Source organism: Euprymna scolopes, chromosome 27 (genome assembly GCF_053919585.1).
Source record: "Euprymna scolopes isolate OS-2025 chromosome 27, ASM5391958v1, whole genome shotgun sequence".
In the NCBI taxonomy this organism is placed as follows: Eukaryota; Metazoa; Mollusca; class Cephalopoda; order Sepiida; family Sepiolidae; genus Euprymna; species Euprymna scolopes.
The window spans coordinates 107,669,920-107,678,885 of record NC_136508.1 but is presented as its reverse complement, the minus strand read 5'-3'; the positions used below and the strand labels follow the sequence as shown (position 1 = coordinate 107,678,885).

The window sequence follows — 8,966 nt, the reverse complement described above, 5'->3', positions numbered from 1 at the left end:
AACGTTATTTTTGCGTTTGAAAAGTAAACTTTCGTCTACTTCAACTATGTGTCCCGTTCCGCCCAACTTTTTTTTATCTTTTAATAACTTGCTCGTGCATATATCTCTGCAATACTCAAACCATTGAATGGCGACACCCGTAGAAACCCCACTGAAATTTGCGGAAGTAGTCACAGGTGTCTGTGAAACAAAATCGAACATAATTTGCAGTATAGTGTGAATATGGAGCTTTGACTTCTCGAAAAAGGTGCCCTTCCACACCGACATCCTTGTACCACACATAGTGCATCTCCAACAAACTGTGTCTAGTTTAAACGCTGCAGATGGCCTGATACACATTGAATGTCCACAATCACATATTTTCTGGGTGGACACGAGCTGTTTACTTTGGGCATACTGTAATCCTTTCTCCTGGGTAAAATTAAGGAGAATTTCCATTCTTGGAGAAGTAGCCATTTTTTACAAGCGATACGGTAGAGAGAAGAGCAGTGTTGCCAAAGTAAATTCAAGTGCCTATCAGGGTTGACAGCTTGGTTTCTTTTTCAATTTTGGCTTCAAATTTGGCTTTTTTCTGATAATTTTATATAAATATTTATAAATTATTAAAGATTAAAGAAAAAGTTACAATAAAGTATTTGTTGTATATGTTGTAAGATACGATGTTGTAAGATACGAAACGACGGCTTAAATTAAATACATGAGATATTTCTTCCATTACATCCGGTCAAGTGTCATATCTCAGTCCTGGTCGGCCATTTTGGGTACTCTCGTCTAGGTCGACCGATTTCTTTTTTCAATTTTTAAACTTAAAAAAATCTATCAGTATTTTTTTAGATTAGGCCCACCTCTACAATTTCTTATAAATGACTACTTTTATAGGTTTTCGACTATGCTGAATACGAAAATAGCATGACATTTTGCAGAAATAAGTAGTTATCGAAGTATAAAAAGTTGTATTATGCATTGTATTCTTTGGCGGCCATCTTTTTATGCACGTGCATGAGTAGATTTGTTTATGGCGCGCGCACGCGCGTAAAATGATGGCCGCCAAAGATTACAATGCATAACACAACTTTTTATATCTCGATAACTACTTATTTCTGCAAATTTTCAATGCGATTTTCGTATTCAGCATAGTCGAAAACCTATAACAGTCATCATTTAAAAGAAAACTGTGGAGGTGAACCTAATCTGAAAAAATACCAAAACATAAAATGAAGATTAAAAAAAAAAACATATACAAAAGATAAAATGGGGGGGGAAGTATATTAAATGAAAAAAAGGGTACAATAAAAACGACATAAAACGAAAAAAATAAAATGACAAAAAAAAAGACAAAAATAAAAAAGAAAAACATCGAAAAGTAAGCCTAGTACTCCCGAAGAAGGAGGTAAGGCATGGAATGTAAATATTGTCTGTTTTTAGTTTCGATTTTACACCTCCTATGAGGTGCCCAGAAATTGCGGTTGGCACCGGGTGCCATCGTGGGGTATTGGGAATAGTTTTCAACTAGCAATAACAACGCCTCGGAAAATCCTCATTGGCTATTGTACCGCCTCTGCGCAAAGTTAAGTATTTAGTGCTTGGCCTCGGACCTGGCATTATCTACTGTCAGGCCCTCATTTGGGGTCCAAAACACTTAGGCATGGAGCCGGTAGGGGGAGTGGGGATCGAGGGTCATTCTAATCTAATTTCTAGGTCTTTGAGAAGACTTTATTTAATTGCCCTACACTAAGACACTATCACCATAATACCTCATTCTTACCATGGAGTTTATCTACTTAAAATCTCCCCAGCGTATGAATCGGCTTTATCTACATTCTGGAAAAAAGATAAATATTTACATATAAACAAAGCAAAATCATATGTACAAACAAAAGGATTTTTTTTTTTTTAAATAAAACTAAAACTAAATGAGGGATGAGATGATGGGGAGGGGGGCAAGCTAAGATACACCCAAAAAGAAAGAAAAAGAAAGCAACTAAAAAAAATGCCTATGGGGATGGGTTAGTAAGGGATCCTCCTAGCCTACTTCTAAATATGGAGCGCCAATTGTCTTCCGGTCCCGAAGGTCGAAAGCAAGCAGGTCGTTCTCTAGTGGGGAATGGGGGACCTAGGGACGATATTTGAAAAACAAATTAATTAGGGATGGGTAACATAGGGAACGGACGGCATCTTCCAAGATAAATGTACGTATAGGGGCAAAAGACCGGGGACAAACCAAAGGGTGGACTGGGCATCTTTGGAAGCTCTCCTAGTGCCGATGAAAAATAAAATCGGGGACGGGATCAACTATCATACTTGCCCTAGTCTAGCACCTAATAAAGAATTTTCCACTCGTAGTGGTTAGGACCTAACTATCCCTACTCTATAACTTTGTTCGGGGCTGGGTTCCGTAGAACACTACCACCGCCTGACCAATACCACTAGGGTGGGAAAAAAAACTTAAACCTAGCGCCTTGTCGGATGCACAAACTAGTGTTGTGCACCCATCTCCTATCAAAATCTATGCGATGCAATCTTTTCCAATCGCATCTGATCTTTACTTTAATCTGATGCTTAAACTAAGCGACCAGATCCCGATCCGAAGCAGATTGCTCCTCATAGACAAGACGTGAAACCCACGCCACTAACCTAGCTACAGCTAGGATCGCAATAAACACCAACCGATTCTCCCCAGTGAACGGCGGATCCATGTTATTGACGACGTACGCCAAATCAAGCGGCAGCAACCGCTCGGGTTCGATGCGAGCCGTTACCTCTCCAACGTACTCCCAGAGCCTCCGAACTCCACTGCAAAGAAAAAAGGCGTGATCCCTTATTTCATCCTCATCCTCCTCGCAGCGGGGGCAAAAGGGAACATATTCATCCCTCTTGCAGTCCCTGGCAAACACGGCAAAATTGGCAGCGCATTCCAGACAAGCCTCCATGTTATGGAAAACTCTGAATTGTTTAGAAAGCTTCTGGCGCCCAATTCCACTGAGAGAGGACCTCCTCCCTCAACATGTGCAGCTGCTCAACCTGCAGATCTTTTGCGGTTTCTACCAGTAAATCCCGATATAGCCTCCTCCTAGGCCGTGCAAGGTCATTGGACCCTGGCAATGCCCTAAGCGCGGCTTGGCATTTGGAGAGGAATTGCCGTTCCCCCACCAGTCTTCTGCGACCTTCAGCAGCAGGGGAGGATATGAGCTGTGGAAAAGCTTGCTCCACAGCTGGTACCCAGTGCAATTCCTCAAGCAGTGTCCGACTCAGTAATGCCAATCTTTCGGAAAACTTATGACTTAACAAGTCGGGCATTCCTAAGCATCCCTCACTGAGTTTCTTTGTACAGACCTGTCTACGGACATACGGCTTTCCCCCTTTCCAAAGAAGTTTGAAAAGGAGTCGCTCCAAAGCCTTACAGCGGTCCGCAGGCAGAGGAAGTACTGACAAGCAGTAAAGGATCAACGGAAAGTTGTAAGTTTGACACGCCTCCGCACGACCCTTCAGGGATAAGCCCCTGCGAATCCAAGTCCTTACTGACGATTCGACCTTTGTCTGTACTTCCGACCAATTTTTGTCCAGCTGGAGTCTAGGCCCAAACCAAACTCCAACAATCTTTATCGGGCCATCCATCCAGCTGAACCCACTTGGAAGCGAGTTTACCCCGGTCCCGGAGCCCAACCGCAGGCCAACAGACTTGCTGCGATTGACTACGGCCCCTGTGCCACTTTCATACTCAGCAACCGACTCTATCACCACTTTAATATTGATCCTTTGCCCTACAAAAACGGTGACATCATCAGCTTACGTGGACACCCTCGCGAATTTTCCGCCAGGTAGAGCTATGCCGCGCAGGACTGGTCTAGTCGCCTCGTCCCTGAATTTGCGAAGGAAGGACTCCAACGCCAGGACATACAACAGAGGTGACAGCGGACAACCCTGGCACACTGACTGAGAGACCCCAAATGACTCCGACAACCTACCATTTACTTGTACCGCTACCGCAGGATTATGATACAAAACGGAAATCCATTTGCGGAAGTCCGGACCAAAGCCGGCAATCTCCATAACAGATTCCAAGAAACCATGGTCGACCCTATCGAACGCTTTGAACTGATCTAAATTGATCAGTGTGGCTCCTGTGTCGTCCTCTTACCCCTCTATTATCGTGCGCACCAAGTGCAAGTTGTTTTGAATCGATCTCCCCTTCACAGCACAAGTCTGATACGGTTCGACCAAGTCTCTGATAACAACCTGCAGTCGGTTTGCAAGAATGCGGGCCAAAATCTTCAAATCTGTGTTTAGCAGAATGATGGACCTATAATCATCTAAATCCTCCCCGCCATGCCGCTCTCTTTTCTTCAGTAGTGTGACCACTCCTTTGGTTACCTGCCCAGGGATGGATCCCTGTGCAAACCAGTGGTTAAACACACCCGTCAGAAGAGAAACAAACATGGGCGACAGCCTCAAATACAGTTTGTAGGGCAGACCATCGAGCCCTGGAGATTTGTTATGGCCAACCTGCTTTAATGCAGTAATGACTTCATGCTCTGTAACCATCCCATCACAGCTAGTTGCTCAGGCCGCAGTAAGGCGGGGCGAGCCGGCTAAATAGCTGCCAAACTCCTGGATGCGGAGTCTGGGTAGTTGGGCAAAGCGTTCCTCCAGATGTTGACGAAACCCATTGCAAATTTCCCGAGTCGATACGAGGGTATGTCCTTCCAGGTTTTTCACCTTTCGAATGTACCCATCCAAGCCATGTCTTAAGGCAGCCTTACGCTCAACAGCGTCAACGTTCACGACTTCTTTAGAAACTCTTTTTAACCTAGCTCTAACTACTTGACCTTCGTAACGCTCGCTAGCCAAGCGCTGGAGGTCCCACTTAACTACTACTATCTCTAGGGGATCTCCACCAATCATTGCCCGGGTCAGCCTATCATCTAGGTGCCTTTTGGTCCATGCCCTAGTTAATGTGAGGTGTTGGCTATATTGGACACAAAAGAGCCTAATGGTAGCCTTAAGTTTAACCCACCAGCTACTCCCGGTAACCGCCCTCACTAACTCCCGCTGAATTAGTGTTGTCAGCTGTTCCCGGAAGTCCTTCGTCTCCAGTAAGGAGGCGTTCAACTTCCAGTAGCTAGCCAACCTAGGCCTATTACCTACTCTCAAATGGGCCATTACTAATTTATGGTCCGAATGACCTAGCCAGTGGAACGTGGGACAAGATAAGAAATCTATGTCGCCTCTTTTAACTAACATCCTGTCCAAGTAGGTACTTTGACAGGAGGCCACGCTATTCTGCCACGTCCACATCTCCCTCCCCGGGTGATCCAGACGGAATCTGTCGATAAGATCGCATGAGGCCATCAGGTCAGACAGACTGCTTTCACACCTCTCCGACCCTCTATTTTCCCCGACCTTATCTATCTTTGGGTCCAGGATGGCATTCCAGTCCCCCATTAAAACTACCCGCTCCAGACCCGCTGAAAGGAACACCTCCACCTGCCGAAAAAAGGAAACCCTCTCCCCAGTGATATTAGGCGCGTAAACAGCCAAAATCCGGAACTTACTGCTTTTAACGGCAACATCAACCACGACCAGCCTTCCATGAGCGCATGCGTGGACCACAGTAACCGTCGCATCTAGGGTGCGACTCACTAGCACAGAAACTCCACGGCTATAAGAATTGCCAAATGTCAAAGTCGTTTACCAGTACATCGCAATCCTCGGGCCCAACAAAGTGGGTCTCCTGCAAAGTAGCTATGTCTACCTCAAGGGTCACGAGATCCCTCAGCACGCAAGCAACCTTGCTTCGGGATCTCATGCCCCTCGCATTCAAACTAGCAAGGTTCAAGTTCATTGTGTCCCTAACTAGTAATATTCTTCTATCACGGGTCTAAAGTCCTCGGGTGGTAAGGACTTCGAAGGTCTGGCCGAGACTGCCAGTCAACAGCTCCACTGCCAGTTGACAATCTCGAGCCAGGCCTCCTACGTCCAGGGGAAATGTTATTTTCAATGCTCTATACAGGGATGGGTGAACATATATGGGGACCCTCCCTTCGCATTTCGCCATAATCTGCTTCACAGAGGGATGCTATTCCTCCACTATCTTCAGTCCTGGAATTGCTTCTTTGGCCTCCCTAAGCATTTTCCACAATGCATTGACCCGTGCGCCCTTATCTTTTCGAACGAAGGTGAACTACAGTGGCCTCAGGAGAGTTTCTTGGGTTTTGGATTCGCTTCCCATCTACATATAATAGGTTCGCCAACTCTCCCATTCAACTCCGCCTGTACGTCCGCCTCGCAGATCCTCAACCCAGGCAGAAAGGGCAGCTTTCTTGTCTTTTCGCTTCTTGTCGGTTGTGGAGGGGCTACTGCCTCCTCTTCTTCTTCTCCATTTCTATTACTATGGGTGTTAAAGAGGGAAGGGGTATTCTGCTCCATCGGGGGTTGAGGTTGGGGGTGTTTTCAGGAGCAGGTTTGTTGTCTTCTTTGGCTTTTTTCTGCCCTTTTTTCTGTCTCTTCTTCCAAGTCTGAGGTATGCGCCACCAATTTTCTTTTCACCCCCCCCTTTCCTCTTCTTTTCTGCTTAGGGAGGCCTTTTTCTTCTTCTTTTCTACTGTTTTCCAGTCTGACTGGGAGTTCTCCTTATTGTCTTCTGTTTGGCCCACCTTTGCCGTCGGGGTTGTTACAGAAACGGCAGCCTCGGGGTTCGTCTTGCTGGGCTCTGCTGGCACTTTTAGTGGACACGCCTTTGCCATGAGGCCTGGCTTCTGGCAGTTCCAGCAATGTCGTCGTCTTCCTTCTACTATAAGGGACATAGTCCAACTTTCACACTTCAACTGCGTGGGGATGGAGTTGTGGCCTTTTCTGTCAACCTTCATCATTATATGGTAGTCCCCAGTCTATATAGTTCTTGAGCCGTGGACCAGGGTAATCGATTCGACGTCTCCATGTTGTGATAATATCGCCCCGAGAAATTCTGCGCTTATGCAGCATGGGGCCCCTAGCACAGATACTAACATCCTCCTTTTCTCCAAATACTCAGGTTTGAATCTAACTCCTTTCCAGATTAGGTCCTCTTTCGCGAGCCTCTCCGCTTCTTCCTTGGTATTCACCAGGACGTCCCACATTGCATAGCTGCGCCTGACGAAGTATAAGGCCAGAACGTTCAGGTCTACCAACATCTTGACAAAGCTGTCCTTTGGTACTCCTACCAACCCTTCCTTTTTCGTGCCCAGTGTTACAAATGACACAATCCTGCTGCGTAAGGCTTCTAACGTGCCCCCCAACAACGGCAGTGGAGTGCCACGAGATGTGGCACTCCCCCTCAACAGCACGGTCCCTACACTAGGGGCGTCCCCCATGGTGTCAGAGGCAGAGGCCTGCCTCCTCTTGTTGCTGGCCCAGTGCCCTCCGACCTGCCGATTTGGAAACTAGGGGGACTTTCACCTAAAAAGGCACGTTAGTTTCCCCTAGCCTGGCCGGCTGCTAAAGTCGGATCCAGACACTGGACAATCAGCAAAAAAAGGAAAAATCAGTTAATAACAAATAACAAGAACAAAAGAATAACAATGCCTAAAGGACCATCACCCAAAGAATGGGGTCCGTCCTTTGAGACTAAACAATAAAAACCTTGGGTCACGCTGTCGGTCTTAAGGTAAAGCTTAGTACTGAGAACAGATACTACACTTTCCTTTATTTAGTCGTTTCGGGCCCGGCCTTGGCATTAATTATCTACTGCCAATGCCTCATTTGGGGTCCGAAACAACTTAGGCACAAGGCCAGTAAGATGGGGGGGGGGGGAAACGGATCTTTACTAATTGTCTTAGCTAGACTTGTGTTGGAAAGCAATTGAAAAAACCTACACTAGCGTTTCTATCATGCTATACACATCCGCCTACATTCTTACCAGGGCCTACTTGAAATAACAGCTCCCCAGCTTACGCTGTAAAAGAAAGAAGAATATTTACAGAAACAATACAAAATTAATTATGTACAAAACAAGGGATTTTTTTATAATGGAGGTGAGATGATGGGGAGGGGGGCAAACTAGAAAACACCCAAAAAGAAAGAAAAAGAAAACAAATAAACAAAAATACCTATGGGGGCAGGTTAGTAAGGGGACCCTCCCTTCCTAACAGCTGGTCTGTCATCTGAAACGCCTACTATCTTCCGGTCCTCTCCTCCATGTGATTGAGTACTCTGAATTATTGATGTAGCTACTGGCAGGCGCCCAACTCCACAGCAAGAGAACTTCCCCTCGACAGGTGCAGCCGCTCCACCAGCGGATCTTTCACGGTACCCACCACTAGCTCCTCATACAGTCTCCTCCTAGGCCGTGCAAGGTCACTGGACCCCGGCAATGCCCTAAGGGCGGCTCAGCTTTCGGTCAGGAAACGCCGTTTGCCCACTGGTTTTCTGCGACCTTCAGCGGCAGGGTCAGATATGAGCCGTGGAAAGGCTTGTTCCACGACTGGTACCCAGTGCATTTCCTCCATCAGTGTCCGCCTCAGGAACGCCAATCTTTCTGCATGTTTGTGACTTTGCAGATCAGGCATCCCAAAGCCTCCCTTGCTAAGCTTCTGCATACAGACCTGTCTGCGGACATACGGCTTTCCTCCCTTCCAAAGAAGCTTGCAAAGGAGGCACTCTAAAGCCTTACAGCGATCTGCAGGCAGGGGAAGAACAGATAAACGATAAAGGATCAAAGGAAACACATATGTAGCACATTCCTCCGCGCAACCCTTTAAGGACAATCTCCTACAAATCTAAGTCCCTACTGACGACTCGACCTTCTCGCCGCCTCGTCCCTTAATTTGCCAAGGAAGGGCTCCAACGCCAGGACATATAACAGAGACGACAGTGGGACACCCTGATGCACCGACCGGGAGACCCCAAAGGACTCTGACAACCTACCGTTTACTTGCACCACTACCGCAGGATCACGATACAGGGCAGAGACCCACTTGCGGAAGTCCGGA

The 8,966-nt window shown here is 46.6% G+C and overlaps 1 non-coding gene across 1 annotated transcript; it reads right to left on the bottom strand.

Moving 5' to 3' along the window:
* Positions 1–1,438: 1,438 nt before the first annotated feature.
* On the bottom strand, positions 1,439–1,570 carry LOC145249256 (U4 spliceosomal RNA). The gene has a single exon (XR_013863503.1). It is a non-coding gene; the product is annotated as a U4 spliceosomal RNA (small nuclear RNA).
* Between the last annotated feature and the right edge of the window lie 7,396 nt (positions 1,571–8,966).